This window comes from Amblyraja radiata, chromosome 11 (assembly GCF_010909765.2).
Source record: "Amblyraja radiata isolate CabotCenter1 chromosome 11, sAmbRad1.1.pri, whole genome shotgun sequence".
Taxonomy (NCBI): domain Eukaryota; kingdom Metazoa; phylum Chordata; class Chondrichthyes; order Rajiformes; family Rajidae; genus Amblyraja; species Amblyraja radiata.
In genome coordinates, this window is record NC_045966.1 from 55,809,870 (window position 1) to 55,830,728 (window position 20,859).

Consider the following 20,859-nt stretch of genomic DNA (forward strand, 5'->3'; position numbering starts at 1 on the left):
AATTGTTGCTCACGGTATGTTTATATGTTTAGTCAATTCACAGTGCATCGTATGATTTACCCATACTAAAGTGCACAGAATTTGTTCATAGAATACCATCAAAGGTATCTTAATGTATCTGTTTATTTGACTGACATGTGAAAGCTTGAGGGCTTTGGTTCTACAAGAGGGAATGGAGTCTATAATATCAGGGCTGCTCCTGACTGTACTAATGTGGGCACATGCTATCAGAGCTTTTGCCCTTAGGACAAACTATCGATTAGGCGGCATCTACATTGACAACTGGATATGAAAGATCAAATGATACGTCAAGAAGAGCAGAAGAGTTATCCTAATGCCCTATCCAATAATGCTTCAATAGTTAATAAATGATCCAAGCTGCAAACTGCCTTGATTGCATTAGGGACTGGGGGGGGGGGGGGGGGGGAGAGGAGGTGGAGGAAGGGAGGAGATGGGGAGGGGGGGGGAGAGATGGAATGGGGGGGGGGGGGGGTGGTGGTGGGGAGATGGGGGAGGGGGGGCATTGATTGTATCGTCCACAATATTGTTTGTTTTTTAAACATGTATTGAACCTATTTTTGTTGCCTATGATGGTGTCCACCACAATGTTTACAACGTTAAGAATGTTTTGGGGCAGCACGGTGGCACAGTGCTAGAGTTGCTGCCTTGCAGCGGCAGAAACCCAGGTTCGATCCTGACTATGGGTGCTGTCTGTACGGAGTTTGCACATTTTCCCTGTGACCACATGGGTTTTCTCCAGGTGCTCCACATTCCTCCCACATTCCAAAGACGTACAGGTTGGAAGATTGGCTTCTTTAAATTGTTCCCGGTGTGTAGGATAGAACTAGTGTATGGATGATTGTGGTTGGCGCGAACTCGGTGGGTCTGTTTCCGCACTGTATCTCTAAACTAAACATCTGTAGTAAGAATGTCATTGTTCCGTTTCAGGACAAATGACAATAAAATACCCTATACCTCTGACCTCTTGGATCTATTGTTACCGCTACTTGTTAGTACTCGTGCAATGAATGGCTGCCCCATTCTCTGCATTTAAGCGGTGACATTGCAAACGTACTTTATTGGCAACAAACTATTTCGGTCATTCTTAAGATCGTGAAACCTTAAGTGATGGAAATAATCACCAGATCAAGCAGCATCTGTGTTCCTGTGTGTCTTGATGTTGCTTGACCTGCTCATTATTACCAGCATTTATTGTTTGTATTTCAAATATTCACTGCCTGGAACTTTTTGTATTTGAACTACGGTCGGGATAGATGCTATATAAATGTAAAATCTTCTTTAGCATGCCAATGTGTAGCAAAGTGTGAACATAGGAACAAAAATGTCATGGTATTATGAGAAGAGTAAGAATAATGTCTACAGTTAAACCATGGTTGAGGAGATACTGAAGGTTATAGGTGGCAAATTTAATCATTCTGAATGCTTTTTCCCTGGATCGCAACTCATAGTAATGTTACACTGAGGCATGTAGAAATTACAGTGGAAAACTATCAATTCTGAAGTGCAATTGTGTTTAATATTTTTGTATTAAATGCATATAATAAGTTCCAGCACACAGGGGTGGCACAGTGGTAGAGTTGCTGCCTTACGGCACCAGAGACCCGGGTTCAATCCTGGCTATGGGTCCTGTCGGTACAGAGTTTGTACGTTCTCCCTGTGACCTTGATGGTTTTCTCCGGGTGCTCCAGTTTTCTCCCACAATCCAAAGACATGCAGGTTCACATGTTAATTAGCTTCTGTAAATTGTCCCGAGTGTGTAGGATAGAACTATTGTATGGATGATTGTTGGTCAGCATGAACTCGGTGGGCCGAAGGGCCTGTTTCCCTGCCATATCTCTTAACTAAAATAAATGATACTACTCCCGACCCCAAGTTTCTACTCCTCATTCAATTACTGGGATTCTCATCCAATTTAGTTTAGTTTAGTTTAGTTTAGAGATACAGCGTGGAAACAGGCCCTTCGGCCCACCGGGTCCATGCCGACCAGCGATCGCACATTAACACTATCCTACACCCACTAGGGCCAATTTTTAAATTTACCAAGCCAATAAACCTACACACCTGTATGTCTTTGGAGTAGTTGATTATGTCCCTGTCCCACTTAGGAAACCTGAACGGAAACCTCTGAAGACTTTGCGTCCCACCCAAGGTTTCCGTGCGGTTCCCAGAGGTCCCCGGAGGTTTTTGTCAGTCTCCCTTCCTGCTTCCATTACCTACAACCTCCGGCAACCACCTGCAACCTCCGGGAACCGCACAGAAACCTTGGGTGGGGCGCAAAGTCTCCAGAGGTTTCCGTTCAGGTTTCCTAAGTGGGACAGGGGCATTAGTCTTTGCCTCAGTTGACACGTTGGTGTAATGTTGAGGGAGTGACAAACCATTAGATGCAGACACAAGAAACTGCAGATGATGAAATCTTGAGCAAAAACTCAAAGTGTTGGAGGATCTCAATGGGTCAGGCAGCATCTCTGCAGGACATGGATAGGTGACGTTCCAGGTCAGGAATATTTGGATACTATTTGGTTTAGTTTAGCTTAGTTTAAAGACACAGTGAAAACAGACCCTTCGACCCACCTAACAATACTCTTCACACACAAGGGACAATTTTACATTTATACCAAGCCAATTAACCTACAAACCTTGGAGTGTGGGAGGAAACCAAAGATCTCAGAGAAAACCCACGCAGGTCACAGAGAGAATGTACAAACTCTGTACTGACATCACCCGTAGTCAGGATCAAGACCGGGTCTCTGGTGCTGTAAGGCAGTAGCTCTACCACTATGCCACCCATTTGGTGTGTTAGCTTTCACATAGGCATCAACTGTGGTTCAGATGGTAACACCACTATTAGTCCAAGAGACTGTTTACTCTCCAAAGCAATTACTATCTAAATCTACACTGACTCGCTGGTGCAGTGCTGAGAGAATCCACTTTAAAATGAGCATGAAAATTCAAGTCATTGTTTTAAGTACATGCAGAGAAACCGTTTCCATTTCCAGTATCATTGCCAAGATGAAATCTACAAGCAATATTACTGAACACAAACAACCTTATCATTTTCATATTTTTGTTTGTGGGAATCTGCAGTGCAAATTTTTTTTACTGTGTTTCCTTAGTTCCCAGAGTGGCAATACTTCAAACGTTCATAGGCTGCAAAGGACATTCAGAGAAGCCAAGAGCTTGATAAATGGATATTTTCTCATCATGAAACATTGAACCAAGTTACCATCCCCACTCTCAGACAGGCATTGTCACAATCTAAGGAGGAGCAAGGAATTTCCCGCAAAGTGCAGTCTGATATTTACCCACAACCAACACCACAAAATCAGACTAAAACTGCTCCGCAATGTGGGTTCTAGTCCTGTGCAGATTGAGCTTTCCTGTTCTCTATCACTTTCCAATGACTCTAATTTGAGATTTTTAGATACAAGGTCTAGTAAAACTGAATACCTTGAGCGATGTCAGTTTCTCGGTTGAACTTTAACATGTTCCATGATTGAAAAGCACGCACAGATTTAGGTCACAAATGCAGAACCAAAAATGATAAACAGAATTGAACTGTAAAAGGTGCAAAGGACATTCATCAGAATGTTGCCTTGATTACTTGATAACTAAAGTCTATAGAGAGTGATTGAACAGATGGGGCTTGTTCATCCTGGAGCGAAGGAGGTTGAGGGGTAACCTGAGAAAGGGATATAAAATGATGAGGACCATAGTTCATGTTCATAAGTGATAGGAGCAGAATTAGGCCATTTAGGCCATCAAGGCTACTCTGCCATTCAATCATGGCTGATCTATCTCTCCCTCCTGACCCCATTCTCCTGCCTTCTCCCCATAACCCCTGACACCTGCACTAATCAAGAATCTATCTATCTCTGCCTTAAAGTATATCAATTGACTTGGCCTCCATAGCCTTCTGTGGCAATGAATTCCACAGATTCACCACCCTCTGACTAAAGAAATTCCTCCTCATCTTCCTAATGGATGGCCTTTAATTCTGAGGCTATAGCCTCTGGTCCTAGGCTCTCCCACTAGTGGAAAAAATCCTCTCCACATCCACTCTATCCAGGCCTTTCAGTATTCGAGTAGATAGGGTAGATAGTCTGAATTATTTTCCTGCATTAGTGGTGTTTAATGTGAGTGGGAGAAGAATTAAAGTGGATTTGTTGGGTACGTATCTCAGAGAGTCATTGGTATCTGGAGCATGCTGCCAGTGGAGGTGGTGGTCAGATATATGCAATATACTTAAACAGCATTTTGACAGGTACTTGAATTGGCAGGTGACAGAAGGAGTCAGATCTAAAGAGGCAATATGGAATTAGTTTTGATCAGCAAAATGGGACTTGGGTAGACTGGCAAAATATTTAGCAATTTAGTTCTTAATTTTAGAGATACAGTGTGGAAACAGGTCCTTTGGACCACCAAATCCACACTGACCATTGATCTGTACACCAGGTCTATGCTCTCCCATCCTACACACTAGGACCAATTAAAGAGGCTAATTAACCTACAAACCTGCACATCTTTGGAGCGTGTGAGGAAATTGGAGCAACAGAAGGAAACCCACGTGGTCTCAGGGAGAACGTACCAACTCCGCACGGACAGCACCAGTGGTGAGGATCAAACCCGGGTCTTTGGCACTCTGAGGCATCAGCTCTACCTCTGCGCCACTGTGCCAGATATGGTGGATCAAAGAGTCTGTTTCCATACTGTATGATGCTATATTTGTATGAACATCTGAGATGACTTTCCCAACAGTGGGTAGCTTTGTTTGCTCCGTAAGACAATCTGTTTAATTAAGAAAGCATGAGTCGAAACATTGACCGCTAAAAACAGCGAAGGTCTCATTTTGTTATTCAACCGCCCACAAAACACTTGGCATTTAAAAAAAACCCCCAATGTTATATCAATTCAAATCATCTCAGTCAAGTTCGCAATGGATGTTATAACACAGCATATAAAATGCTTTCAGCTTCACTGCTTGTCTGATTAGAACTATGTCAAAGAGAAGGATTGAAGGAAATGGTAATCTCAAGCTGGAGAAGTAGGTCAGTGTGTTTGAGTTTCAGACTCATGTACAAGGGGGCCTTATAATAAGAGTGCAATATCTTTAAAAGAAAATAAATGTTCTTCTATCGCTCTGCGCTCTTCCCTTGGTACAACTAAAAATAGCTGAAGATAATGTTATAAAGTCAAGGTTAGTTTTGATGAGAGAAATAGGCTCAGATGATTGACGATCATGCTTTTGATTTCTTGTTTTAATGGCAGGAAATCAGGTAAACAAAGAAATAAATATCTGTGCTAAATACGATACACCGTGTCCCTAAATTGACGTTTCTGAGATTGATTAACGAACCAAGTCATGTACGTTTGTCTTTTTGAGCGTGAGGCACTAATTAATCCTGACCTATATCTTCCAGTTAGATTGTGGCTGAGTGCCAATAACTTGGCTCAGTTTCCTGTGATTCACAGAGATTCCCCGTTCTGCGCACCTGAAGAAGGCGGATGTAACTATCTGAAGAATGGCCGGGTGGGTTGAACTTCAAAGCACCCGTTTCTTATGCTTAAATCCAGCCCAAGTCAAACTGGAAGAAAGCATTTTGATACCTATCCTCATAGGAATGCTGGGCCAGCTCACAAACAATCCCAAGTGTTCCAGGGTCTGAATTCAAAAGCTGCAAATGCTAAATTAGTAACTTCATCCAGCAAGATGAACTGGAAAATGGGAAGTCTGGTACCGTGGAATCAGAGAACGGAAGAAACAGGAGCAGGACTAGGTCATCCACCAGTTCGAGTCCACTCCACCAGCCATCAAGTTCATGGCTCATCCTCTACCTCAGCGTCATTTTCCACCACCGTCCTCATATCCCAGAGAGTCGCACCATTGGAGGAGGAGGGGTGGGGTGGGGGGTGATGTAGGTCATTGGAGGTCAGACCGGGTTGTGAAAACATGAGATAGACACAAAAAGCTGGAGTAACTCAACGGGTCAGACAGCATCTCTGGAGAAAAGGAATGGCTGACTTCTTCTGACTTTTTTGGGGAGAAAATAAAACCGGGCCGTACGGGGCTGGGAAACGATAAGGCAAGAGGCTTTGAAGGGCAGACAGCTGGAATTGAAAATATTAGTGGGAATGACTGAATTAAGGAGAAGCCCAAACTTTAAGCTACCCCTGACTCATCTCCATATTTATTGTGTGCCCTAGCATCCTTACCTAAAAGGAAATATGGGTAGTTCTGCTGTAACATGTGGCTCCATTAAACAAATTGGATATTATGCAACAGATGAATTAGGGAACACAATTTGTATTACATGGGCCTCATTGGGCCTCATTGGTTATTACATTATTACACTGTTTCGGTTGGGAATTTAATTTAATTTAAAAACTAAAATTCCCAATGGTACTTCGGAAATTGGCAACCAAAAAAAAGTTGTTTTGGGGAAAAATATATTTCCATATAATCTCCTCGCAATAGACACCATTGTCTCATAAGAACACAATGTCCCACCACAGGAGATCATAGATATTGATAAGCAATCACTTTTATTGCCACTTGTGCAGTGATGCTCTACTAAACAATGTATAACATATAGTCCTTATTATTTTTAGCTTGCGTTAACAAAAATAAACATAGCTATTAAAAACACTTGTTTTTAAAAATCCTATGGGGGAAGAAAAACATTGTTATTGTAAAGGGCCTGTCCCACTTTCACAACCCAATTCATGACCTCTGCCGAGTTTGCCCTTGACTCATACTCGCAGCATGGTCGTCACGAAGTCCTAGGAGGTCGTAGGTAGGTCGGAGCGGGCCGTGATGCTAGTCGTAGGTACTCGTGGCATCAAGCAGGTCGGGGCATTTTTCTAAAATGATGAAAAATGTCCACGAGTAAAAAAGGTCGTGAATTAGGTCGTGAAAGTGGGACAGGCCCTTAAGCCTGAAACCCTGCAGCCCCTAATACCCTTTTATGCATTAACATAATTTATTTTCTAACGTGATATTCTATAACACAAGGTTTCTTAGGAACACAATTATCTCATTATAACATAACTATATGTGCATTACATCATTTCTAACCTATTATAATCTGTTATTAAATATACCTTATATATTTAATTATGCAGGGAATGTGGCAAAGATTTGTAATGGTTTCTGGGATGATGTGACATGCCTCCATTCTATTCAGGTTAGAATAATGAGAATCATTGAAACATACAAAACTTGTGGGCAAGGGTGGAGGGGGGGGGGGGGGTGTTTCCCCTAACTAAGGAACTGGGAGTAGGGATCCCACTCTCAATATAGGAGTTTGCTTATTTAGTACTGAAATGTGGAGGAATTTCTTCTTTCTTAGGGTGATGAATCATTGGAATTCTCCACCTCAGGGGACTATGAGGACTCCATCTTTGACTAGATTCAAAACAGAGAACATTATAGTCCTAAGATAGACACAAAATGCTGGAGTAACTCAGCGGGACCGGCAGCATTGCTGGCGAGAATGCATGGGTGACGTTTTGGGTCGAGACCCTTCTTCAGACAAGAGACAATAGACAATGGAGAATAGGTGCAGGAGTAGGCCATTCAGCCCTTTCAGCATTCAGCCCAACACCGTCATTCACCGTGATCATGGCTGATCATCCACAATCAGTACCCCATTCCTGCCTTCAGACTCCAGCATTTTGTGTCTATCTTCAGTGTAAACCAGCATCTGCAGTTCTTCCTACTCATTATATTCTTAGCTCTACAAGGAATAAAGGGATAAGGGGATGGGGATGAAAAATAAGATATTCTGGGAGGAGATTAGCCACGATCTTAATAAGTGGGGGAACAACGTTAAATAATTGGTTGCGTATTCCTGTCCCTATTTGTTATAGTAGATAACACACAGTAGATTGGTAGAGCCATAGAATCACAGTGATACGGCGTGGAAACAGGCCCTTCAGCTCAACTTGCCCACACCGACCAATATATCCCAGCTACACTAGTCCTACCTGCCCATGTTTGACCCATATCCCTCCAAACCTGTCCGATCCATGTACCTGTCCAACTTTTTCTTAAATGTTGGGATAATCCCTGTATATAAAATACAGTGGACTACTTACAATAGATAAACTTCTCATGATTGACATGGAAGGGACCAGGAACCTAAGGTGATGGCACACAGTGTGTGAATTTATTGTCTAACCTTGCCTTGTGTTCTGCAGCAGTCTGTCCCAGTTCAGTGTGAGAATGCACAGCCAACTCCAGTCCCACCACACAGGGTGTCAACAAAGCTAATGTCAGGCACACAGAAGGAACAGCACTCCTCTTAGCGAGGTTGATGCTTCTTGTGGTAGATCAATACAGCACTGAGAACATGATGCATTGACCGCTTTGGACTCCAGCCACTTCTCAACCCTCTTGGAATCAAAGATTCATGCAGCATAGAACCAAACCCTTCAGCCCACCATGTCAATGCTGACCATCAAGCACCGATTTACATCAAACTGTTTGATTCTCCGCACATTCCCAGCAAGTTGCCCCTGACTCCACTACCTACCTGCAGAGTAGAGGTAATACAAAGTAGCCATACATATTTGGGCTTGGGAGAAAACCAGGGCATCCAGAGAAACATAGTAAACAGGTGCAGGGGTAGGTCATTCGGCCCTTCGAGCTATTCAATATGATCATGGCTGATCATACAAAATCAGTACCCCGTTCCTGCTTTTTCCCCATATCCCTTGATTCCGATAGCCCGAAGAGCTATATCTAACTCTCTCTTGAATACACCCAGTGAATTGGCCTCCACTGCCTTCTGTGGCATTGAATTCCACAGATTCACAACTCTCTGGGTGAAAAAGTTTTTCCTCATCTCAGTCTTAAATGGCCTACCCCTTCTTCAGTCTGAAGAAGTGTCTCGACCCGAAATATCGCCTACTCCTTTTCTCCATAGATGCTGGCTCACACGCTGAGTTTCTCCAGCATTTTTTGTCTACTTTCGATTTTTACAGCATCTGCAGTTTCTTCTTAAAAATACCCCATATTCTTAAAATGTGACCCCCTGGTTCTGGACACCACTAACATTGGGAACATGTTTCCTGCATCAAGCCTGTCCAATATTTAAGAATTTTATGTGTTTCTATCAGATATCCTCTCATCCTTCTAAATTACAGTGAGTATATAGAAGCCCAGAGGAATGGTCAAAGTCACATGGAAAGCACACATCATTCGCGCAAGCAGCGCCAGCTATCAGAATTGAACACAAATCAATGGAGCTCCATATAGGTCCCAACATGACTTATGTCAAGTTACATCTTCACTCCAGCTTTAAAACTGAAATTAATACAACCAAATCAAGGTTTCCTTGGGCAATTTTGTAAATTTCCATCTAAGTGTTTGAAAAATATTGCATCCACCTTTGAAATTCCACATTATCCAACAGGCTTGTTCATTCAGTGCTATCATTTCTCCAGCATCCTTGACATTCATCAAATCTCTTGACCCCTTGTGTGAAATATTTATGCCGAATTTCCCAAAGAGATCCATGAGATTTGAGTGAATTGTAAATAGACTGGAGATTGTGTACTCCTCAGCCCACAAATAATTAGTCTCAAGGCAATAGCAAGATAATTGTGTGTATATATATGTGAGTGTGTGTATACATACATATATTTATTTAAATATTTAAACAGACACAAAAAGTTGTAGTAGCTCAACGGTTCAGACAGCATCTCTGGAGAAAACGAATAAGTGATGTTTCGGGTGGAGAACCTTCTTCAGACTGAGATCCAGGGAAACGGAAACAAGAGACATAAACAGTGATGTCGAGAGATATAGAATAAATTAATGAAAGAAATGCAAAAATATAACAATGATAATGGAAAAAGGCCATTGGTAGCTGTTAGCTAGGTGAAAACATGTTTCAGACAATGAAACTCACCAAGACGACAGTGAAACTAGTACAATGACTGGGGTAGGGGAGAGGGGATGCAAGGGTTACGAAGTTCTATATCTCGCTGTATTTTAAATTATTTTAGGAAATATGTCATTCTTTATCATCACACTAAGGTGACACTATCTTGTATATTAATAATAGGTAGACTTAAACGTCAAACTGTTCTCTCCATTAAAATGCAAGTGGCAATCAAATGAGGGGTGCTGAAGGCAAGTATCCAAACGCTGGGGAATTCCTGCTCATCTCCTAATTCAAATGCAAGATGACTGTCAATTCTCCATTGAATGACTACAGTATAAAAGAGAGAAATAGGGCAATGCATTTCCTTTTATTAACATTTACAGGAATAGCATCTTCATCGTTAAGCTAAACCTTTCAAAACCATTGGGTAGACTGTAATTAAAGCTCTGCATCAGATGTCAGGTGTCCCACTTTAAGAGGGATAGCAAGGTCTGGATAAGAGGTATTAATGAGTAGTGCCAGACATGAAGGCATTCAGCTATGTAGAGTAATAGAGGTGCAGTAAGTGTGGAGCAGAGAAGGTTGGAGTGAGATTTAGTAGAGCCGTTCAAAAAATATGGAAGGCAGTAGAGAGAAATGATCTCCATTGGCAGATGGGCACATACTGTATATAAAGGACGGGGTTTTAAGATATCTGAGTAAAAGGTTGATTTACAATGGAAGTTATGAAGCTACAAAATGTGATGGAAGCAAATTCAGTTATATCTTTCAGAAATGTATTTCTTTCTCTACTGGGAATTGGTACACACTTGATGTAAAGGCATTGTATTCAGTGGGAACATATGAGAGAGTTGGAGTAAATGGATATATGAGGATGTGTGTACAATTTTCAATTCCCCATCTCCATTTCTGAACTAATTAAGCAAATGTAAGCCTTAGGTAATAATTAGGCAAGGGGTGACAATTGGCCAGTAACATGCACACCACAGCAAAGGCCATATCCTCAAGAGAAAGCTGCATTGATTTAATGGCATTACCATCACCGAGACCCTACCATCATCATCAACAGGGCAGTGTGGGAATGGGAAAGTGGTTAGCAACCGGGAGATCAGGTAGATCTGACCTTTCTGTCCTAGGCCTCCTCCATTGTCAGAGTGAGGCCAAATGCAAATTGGAGGACCAGCATCTCATATTTTGCTTGGGCAGCTTACAACCCAGGGGTATGAATATTGATTTCTCAAACTTCAGGTAACCCTTGCATTCCCTCTCTCTCCATCCCTCCCACACCCAAGTAACACCAACCTTTCATTCTCACCTAACAAACAGCTAACTATGACCTATTTTCCTTTTCGTTTTTACATTTTTGCATATCTTTCATTCATTTGTTCGATATCTCTCCACACCATCGTCTATATCTCTCGTTTCCCTTTCCCTTGAATTTCAGTCTGAAGAAGGGCCTAGACCCGAAATGTGACCAATCCCTTCTCTCTAGAGATGCTACCTGTCCCGCTGAGTTACTCCAGCATTTTGTGTTGTCTTCCCTCCGACACCAACCTTGTCTGCTCCACATTCATGGCATTAGTCTAACCAGGCATCTCTAGTTACTCCACTTTCCTGAACACTCTTGTGCCTGGCATTATTCAGTAATTCTCCTGGTCCTGTCCTTGCTATCCAGAAACTTAACTGGACCAACCATATTCATATTATGATTACAAAAGTTGTCAGAGAATGGGTGTGCTGCAAAGATTGACTCACTTCCTGACACCCCAAAGCCTTTCTACCTTCTACAAGAAACAAGCTGGGACCACGATGCAGTACTCTCCTCTTGCCTGGATGAGTACAGCTTCAAAAACATTCAAAAATCTCAACACCACTCAGGACAAGGAGCCCCTTGATTTCACACCCCATTCACAAACCAGGTCCATGCCCTCCACTGATGGGCCATGTTTAGTTTAGTTTAGTTTAGTCTAGTTTAGAGATAGAGCGTGGAAACAGGCCCTTCGGCCCTCTGAGTCTGCACCGACCAGCAATCCCCACGCATTAACACTATCCTGCACATACTAAGGACAATTTACATTTATACCAAGCCAATTAACCCAGAAATCTGTACGTCTTTAGAATGTGGGAGGAAACCGAAGATCGTGGAGAAAACCCACGCAGGTCATGAGAAGAATGTACTAACAAACAGACAGCAGCCAGAGTCAGGATCGAACCTGGGTCTCTGGCAGCAACTCTATCGCTGCGCCACTGTGCTGCCCGATGATGATTACTGAGTGGATTTAATCCTGGAACTCCTGATTCATACCGCATTTATCGTAGTGCCTTCAGCAGAGGAGATGAATCAGTTCCAGAATATATTCACCAACTCCATCTTGAGGACAATTATAGATGGGCAGTAAATGCTGACATTGATAGCAATACCCACATTCATAAAACTGAATTAAAAAATAAACCTTTAGAGATACTAGATTTCTGTAGCATTATGCAACTGGAACCTGAAAGGGTTCAAGCACCAAGGTGGCTACTGTACATAGCTCTTAATCCTGAATGCAAAGCAACTGGCCCTATTCCAATGATACAGGATTGTAAACACTAACAACTGACTTGACTGCGACCTAATTAGTTGCTGTCATGAACAGATTGCTCACAGTATAGGCTTGTGTTTTTAAAAGAAAACAGGAAACCAGATGGTTTGATTGAGGATTAATGCGTGGCACTGGGTAAACAAAATGTGTACCACTGAAATTGTTTCCAAAGTGATCTGGGGTGCAGTTCATGCCAGCAAAAGTACTTGTTGCAGCTTGCTGGCATTTTGCCAGTGGCTTTACTCGCAGAATCAGCTCTGACAGTAGCAACGCTGGGTCTGAGAAATAAATTGCTTCTATGTATCGCTCTTAATTTCCACAGGACATCCAATATTGCTTTACAAGCCATGAACTGTGGCCTCTACAAAAGAGAGTACCAGAAATGTCAAGCAGACCGATGAAAAGATACTTGATATTTGGTGATGTTGACAATAATTCCACAGATGTTCTGTGAAAAGCATCATGTAGTCTTCCCTGACATCTTGAGTGGCCTTACGAGGCCTTTGTTAACGCTTCAGCTGGGAGCCATATCCAGATTCTGTACTGTGCCAGCCTGCCAAAAGAGCTCTCAGTTCTCTTGAGTAGGACAAGCTTCTGACTTGGGAGAGTGCCTGGCAAGCTTCAGTTAACATCAAGAACTCTCACTGAGTTCTGGTGCACTGCAGATGGCATGATGATGTGCCTCATTTAAATGTTCAAGAGCTTAATAGAATAGTACATGGAGATCTGTGAGAGTGCTCCTTCCTATTGCTGCCCAATGTAGTCAGCCCAGCATTGGTAGAGATCAGGACCCATTGATAAGCTGGGAAAACCTATGGGTAGGGGGGGTTTAGTTTTGTTTAATTTTGAAATACAGCACGGAAACAGGCCCTTCGGCCTACCGTGGCCATGCCGACCATTGAACCCCCGCACCTAACACTATCCTACACACACTAGGGACAATTTAGAATTATACCAAACCAATTGACCTACGAACCTGTACATCTTTGGAGTGTGGGAGGAAACCATAGATCCTGGATAAAACCCACGCAGGTCATGGGGAGAACGTACAAACTCTAGCATTTGTGAGGGAACTGGAAGGAAGGATGGAAAGAAGGAAGGAAAACTGTGGAATGGGCCCAACATGTCTGTCAATGTCTGTCTATGTCTGTCAATATGCCCAGTCATAGAAACTAAGACCTTCAGCAAAGCCAAGAACAATGAGACCACAGGAGAGGAGGACACATCCAATAACTGGGTTTGTGACTTCTGAAATCTTTAGTATGGATACATAGAGTTCCCACAGGAATGTAAAAGAGCATGAGGCGAATAAAGCAAAATGCTTTGGGCCATTAGAAGATTGAACGTTTCACTGCAGTAAAGTTGGTTAGACAGACCATTTAACCATTTAAAAGCTTTTAGGATTTATGTAAAAATGATCTTCAGGGAACTGCATTGCCACTTTCTCAGCACATCTCCAATGATGTTTATATACTTCTACCGATGCACAAGAGAAAGCATACGGTCAGGTTGCATCACGGCTTGGTTTGGGAACAGCCTTGCACAAGACCGCAAGAAATTGCAGAGAGTAGTAGATGGAGCCCCATCCATCTCACAGGCCAGACCTCCCGCCATTGATTCCATCTACACTTCACGCTGCCTCAGAAAAGCAGCCAACATAATCAAAGACTTGACCCACTCCGGTCATTCCTTTTTCTCCCTGCTCCCGTCCATCGGAATATACAGGCTTGAAACGTGCACCACCAGACTCAGGAACAGCTTCTTCCACTCAATTATCAGGCTTCTGAATGATCCTTCCATTAGCTAGGCCACTGTCCAATTGACTTCCACCCCATTGTGCATATTGGACTGTCTATGGAGCTGATATACAACAAGACTGAGATATATTCTGCACTCTGTACCTTCCTATTTGCTCTGTCTATTGCATTTGAGTTTGTCTTGATTGTATGTATGTAATATAATTTATGTTTTTTGGTAGAACTGATCTTTATTTTAGACTTCATACTTTAGTGATAGAGTGCAGAAACAGGCCCTTTGGCCCATCGAGTCTGTGCCGACCAGTGATCACTGCATACACTAACCCCATCCTACACACTGGGGACAATTTACAATTTTTTACCGAAGCCAATTAACCTACAAACGTGTAGATGTTTGAAGTGTGGGAGGAAAACAGAGCACCTGGAGAAAACCCCATGCAGGAAGTATGGAAAAACCTTACAGATAGTGCTCATAGTCTGGGTCGAACCTGTATGTTTGGTGCAACAGCTCTACCGTTGCACCACTGTGCCACCCCAGATCTGTTTGGATAGCATGCAAAACAAAGCTTTTCATTGTGACAATAATACATTTAAACCTAAACCTCCGTTTAGACCATTCTCTCCTAAATCCTTCCCTCTCCATCTCTCCTGATTTGTAAATCACTTCAAAAACTACCTCTTTGAGAAAATTTTAGTTTGCCCAAATAATCCATGTGAGCTAATGTCAAATTTTATTTAATTACATTTTGAATGAAGCTGCCTGTATGGTTTACATTGTTAAAGGCATGATAAAAATATTAATCATTGCCAGCCTGATCTGTTTTGTCATCTTAAATTTGAGCCTCAAACAGACACCCACTTCAAAGTTGCCATCTTCAAACAACTTCAGTGCAGAAAGTAAAGAGACAGAATCGAGATGGAATTCATTGAAACGGGGGTATACAGGGAAACATCACAAGACCATGTGCAGTGCAGAACAATTCTTGCACGCCATAGAATAAGGATTGGTGTAGGAAGGAACTGCAGATGCTGATTTAAACTGAAGATAGACACAAAAAGCTGGAGTAACTCAGCGATTCAGACAGCAACTCTGGAGAAATGGAATAAATGATGTTTCGGATTGAGATCCTTCTTCAGATCCTTCTTACGTTTATAGAGTCTGAAGAAGGGTCTTGACCTGAAACGGCACCCATTACTTTTCTCCAGAGATGCTGCCTGACCCGCTGAGTAACTCCAGTTTTCTGTCTCTATCGAAGGATTGGTCTATTTGGGTTTGCAACCTTTATTATTATTTGCATTTGAGGTATTATTAAGATAAAAGGGAAATCTAAGGGTTATAAAGTTAAACAAAATAATTCCCATCACAGTGAATTGTTCTATCATCTCCTGCCTCCCCTCTGTGTTCATTCACAACAGCCCCAAGAAAAAAGAAACACTTGTAGGGTACCCTAATGTCCCTGTCCCACTTAAGAAACCTGAACGGAAACCTCTGGAGACTTTGCGCCCCTACCCAAGGTTTCTGTGCAGTTCCCGGAGGTTCCCAGAGGTTTATGTCAGTCTCCCTACCTGCTTCCACTACCTGCAACCTCCAGCGACCACCTGCAACCTCCGGGAACTGCACGGAAACCTTGGGTGGGGCGCAAAGTCTCCAGAGGTTTCCGTTCAGGTTTCCGAAGTGGGACAGGGGCATAAGGCTAAAATGTGGAAATGTTATGTGACCAACTTTTTGGTTGGATATCACGGGGTCAGAACACAAGATGATCACATTTCCAGTACTGCTTTGAACAGGATTCAGCAGCGTTAGCTCATTGAAGAACCACTATGTGTCAGACCCAGGCTTATTCCGATAATCACACACCTCCACTTTATGACCAGTATCAATGCTCGTCAGATTGAAGCCTGACTTACCTCCCCTTCCCAGCATCACTCCCAGCCAAACCTACACCTTTGCCCAAAGATACTAATGCTGGTAGAAGCTTGACAAGAGTTGCCTTCTATCGGTTGGATAACTTGTGGAGGCGTTCTTACGTTTATACATCAATGCGGACGACTTGATGCATTCTATTAAGGTGATGTTTAAGATGTGTGAATTATTTTAACGTGGATTCTGGAAGAGTGGCCCTGTTAAATGAATAAATATATATTTTAACCATGAAAGTAATGTTGCTGCAAATATATTTTAGTGGAGCCCAGCCATTGGATTTGCTTTAATGCAGCACACTCTGTGCAGACAAGCAGAAAGTATGTAGGGATAACGCAATATTATTTACCTCTATGGACAGTCAATCATGTAAACGTCAATGAACTAAGATTAGGATTAATTTCACGAATGATGTCCCAGAGCATCTGAGCTGGCCCCTGAGCCCTTAAAGCTATTCATCTGGTAGTTTCATGGAAGTGCCAAAATCTTCAATAAAGCTGATATAAAAAGAGAAGCAACATCTGTTGGGAAAAATGCCACGTCAACATTCCAGGTCAAAGACATACCATCAACATCAAGAAGTTAATGTTTCAAGTCTGTGACCCTGTCTTTCTCTATTTGAATGTTCTCTGACCTACTGAGTGTTTCCAACATTTTCTATTTTTTTTCTCAGATTTCTGGCATTTACATTTATTTTTCCTTTCCAACAATTCTGTCCTTGCTCTTCTGAAAAGCATACACAGGTATTGTAAAGGAGGGTTAATGGAATCAAGCATTACAGGAGGAGAACATTTGACCCATCTTTCCTCTCCTGGATCTGTGAAGGAGAAGATTACTATTCTCCAATTTTTCCCTATGCAATACATTTCCACTTGGAAAAAATATGTTGCCCAACTATCTGTTAACTTGTTTTCTGTGCAATGTATCATAAAATCACTTAAAATCAATGTATCATAAAATCAGAAGAAAGAAATTGCGATTCTCATGATGAAACAAGCCACACTAGAAATTTGTCGAGATATTTCTGATCATGAATAATCCTGACAGTAATAACGTGATTTCTGTATAGAAAGAAGGGATGACGTTTCGGGTCGAGACCCTTCTTCAGTCTCGACCTGAAACGTCCTCAGTCTGAAGAAGGGTCTCGACCCAAACTTTCACCAATTCCTTCTATCCGGACATGCTGCCTGTTCTGCAGTGTTACTCCAGCATTTTGTGTCTATCTTCAGTGTAAACCGGCATCTGCAGTCCCCTCATACACAACCTGATTTCTGTATCACTTCTAAACGAGATAGAAACACCAGAACAACCCTGGTTCTAGGCTGATAAGTGATCAGTAGCAGAAATCGACGTACTAGGCATTTATTTAAAGACTTACCTTCTATCCATGCCTTCCCTCCAAACCATCCCTGATCTATTTCCTCCAACTGTGATGAAATCCAGGCGGCCATGAACTCCTGATGCTCTCCCGATTTCTGATTTGTCCACCCTCATCCCAAGGCCTCAAACATCAGACCTCAAACTCTGGGTATCCCCACACCCCAGACCAGAAACCCTAATCTTTGGACTCAACATCTCCTCCAACCATGGTCTCCAGACCCCATTTTATCAGCCCCAATCTCTAGATATATGCCTTGACTCGTGAAACCTGCAAAGTCAGTATCTACAGAACTCATCATCCCCCCATCCCACAAAAATAACCCAATTTCTGAACATTTTCACATCATGCCCCCAGTACTCTGCACCTCACCAATGTGATTCGGATTGCCACACTACCTCCTTCCAACATGTTACCAAGGCTGTGAATTCTAAAACCTCTCTAACACCATTAGACCCCAATCAGAATCCTCCAATAACCCCTTACCAACAAACTCCTCCATTCCTACCCACCAACAAGTCTTCCAGATCTAATTTTGTTCCAGGTTCTCCTATTTACTTCTCCCAACTGCAGGGCATGTGAGATAGCAGGTAAGCAGCCAACCTTAGTCATCTGATAGCTTGTGGATGCAAGGAACTACAGATGTTGGCGTACAAAAATAGACACAAAGTGCCGGAGTAACTCAGCGGGTCAAGCACCATCTCTGCAGAAAGTGGATAGGTGAATTTCGGGTCAAGATTCTTCTTCCGAATACATTCCCGATATGTTACCTATTCATGATAGATACAAAATGCTGGAGGAACTCAGTGGGGTAGGCAGCAGAGAAGGAATGGGTGACTTCTTCAGAAGAAGGGTCTCAATCCGAAATGTCACCCATTCCTTCTCTGCAGAGATGCTGCCTGTCCTGCTGGGTTACCCCAGCATTTTGTTTCTATCTTTGCTTTAAACCAGCATCTGCAGTTCCTTCCTACACACTTGTTACCTATTCATGATCTCCAAAGATGCTGCCTAACCTGCTAAGTTACTTAGCAGAAAGGTAGACACAAAATGCTGGAATAACTCAGCGGGACAGGCAGCATCTCTGGAGAGGAATGGGTGATGTTTCTGGTCGAGACTCTTCATTAGACTAATGTCTGGGGAGTGGGCGGAACAGAGATAGAATGTAGTCTGAGACAGTAAGACGGTGGGAGAACTGGGAACGGGGAGGTGATGGAGAGTGAGGAAAAGCAAAGGCTATTTAAAGTTAGAGAAGTCAATGTACATAGTGCTGGGGTGTACGCTGCCCCAGCAAAATATGAGGTACTGTTCCTCCAATTTGCGCTTGGCCTCACTCAGACAATGGAGGAGGCCCAGGACAGAAAGGTCAGATTGGGAATGGGAGGGGGAGTTAAAGTGCTGAGCAACCGGGAGATCAGGTAGGTTAAGGTGGACTGAGCGGAGGTGTTCAGCGAAACGATCGGCGAGCCTGCGCTTGGTCTCGCCGATGTAAAGGAGTTGACACCTGGAACAGCGGATACAGTAGATTAGGTTGGAGGAGGTGCAAGTGAATGTTTGTCTCACCTGGAAAGATTGTCGGGGTCCTTGGATGGAGTCAAAGGAGTAGATAAAGGGACATGTGTTGCATCTCCTGCAGTTGCAGGGGAAAGTACCCGGGGAGGGGGTGGTTTGGGTGGGAAGGGACGAGTTGACCAGGGAGTTACGGAGGGAACGGTCTTTGTTGAAAGCAGAAATGGGTGGAGATGAGAAGATGTGGCCAGTAGTGGGATCCCGTTGGAGGTGGCGGAAATGTTGGAGGATTATATATTGTATGCGACGACTGATGAGGTGGAAGGTGAGGACAAGGGGGGCTCTGTACTTGTTACAATTGGGGGAGGGGGAGCAAGGGCGGAGCTGCGAGATATCGAGGCTAGTGAGAGCCCCATCAATAATGGAAGAGAGGAATCCCCATTACCTAAAGAATGAGGACATCTCCGATGACCTGATATTGAAAGCCTCATCCTGGGCGCAGATGCGGCATAGATGGAGGAATTGGAAGTAGGGGATAGAGTTACTTTCGCACGATGTGTCTTTTTTTTCCATCTGATAACTTAAGGGGCTGTCCCACTTGGGCGACCTAATTGGCGAGTTTAGAAAAGTTTAACAAAATGACATGTTGAAGACCTCCTTCGACTATGTAGAAGACCTCCTTCGATCTCCTTCGACTATGTTGAAGACTAGCTTCGACTAGCTACGACTAGCTATGACTAACTTCGGGAAAATTGGACACCGAACAGTGGGGAGTGAAGACGACCTCCTTTGATCTCCTTCGACCTCCCTTCGACCTCCCTTCGACTATGATGAAGACTATCTACGACTACCTTTGATAACCTATGACTAACATGAAGACCATACCATGGCTTTCTACGACTAAACCTAGGAGTAAAAAAAGTATCGCTTTTTTCCATGGCAACCTTTTTTTACTCGTGGGCATTTTTTAACATATTGAAAAAAACGCTGCGACCCAGCTGAGGTCTCGAGTACGCGGAGACTACTCTCGAGCATGAAGGAGAGTTACGAAGACCTCCTACGACCTCGTGTCGACCATGCTATGAGTATGAGTCGAGGGCAAACTTCCAGAACTAGCGGATTAGGTCGCCCAAGTGGGACCTCCACTTGGCCTTCATTTGCGCCTCATTTACGCGTCATATGTAAAATAGGTTGGCGCGTCGTGATGCGCGACGTCTTGCGCAAATCATGGTCGTCTGGTGCACATGACGTCATTAGAGTACCCTGTGGCGCGCGGCCGGACATTGACGTAAGGACGTAAGGACGGTGACTAACCATGCGTCACCACGTGATACACATGAGACGTCGGGACGCCAGCGTATGACGCCAATGCCTCAGCGTGCGTACGTGATACGTCACGCAGGTGGCGCATGAGGATTTTGTTCCTGTACTAAATCCTGGAGTGCTGCGCGATACCACGCATACAATTCCACGCCTCACCATGCGCAACGCATGTGCACCCCACGCGTCATGACGCGTCGACCTAATCTATAATGCGTAAAAGAGGACTAATGACGGCCAAGTGGGACAGGCCCTTTAAGATATTGTCATAGTTTCTTCCTGCAGCCCGATGTTGCCGTTGCTTGTAACAGCCCTTTCATCATAACGATGAACTCCCAGACCCTTTCTTAAAGTATTGATCCTTGTGAAAGTTAATACTGAATCTGTCTGCATCAGCTTTCCATCTGTGCGTTCCAGACCATAATGCCTCATTAAATATAAAATATTTCTCCTCATCTCTGCTCTGTCAGCTACCAGAATGTTC

At 43.2% G+C, this 20,859-nt stretch overlaps 2 protein-coding genes across 3 annotated transcripts in view; one reads left to right on the top strand and one right to left on the bottom strand.

Annotated features, from left to right (window-relative positions):
- dock2 (dedicator of cytokinesis 2) overlaps positions 1–20,859 on the bottom strand; it is a 703,541-nt gene that overhangs the window by 306,545 nt on the left and 376,137 nt on the right. The window lies entirely within an intron of this gene.
- insyn2b (inhibitory synaptic factor family member 2B) overlaps positions 1–20,859 on the top strand; it is an 88,397-nt gene that overhangs the window by 28,432 nt on the left and 39,106 nt on the right. The gene's annotated exons all lie outside the window — the stretch shown is intronic.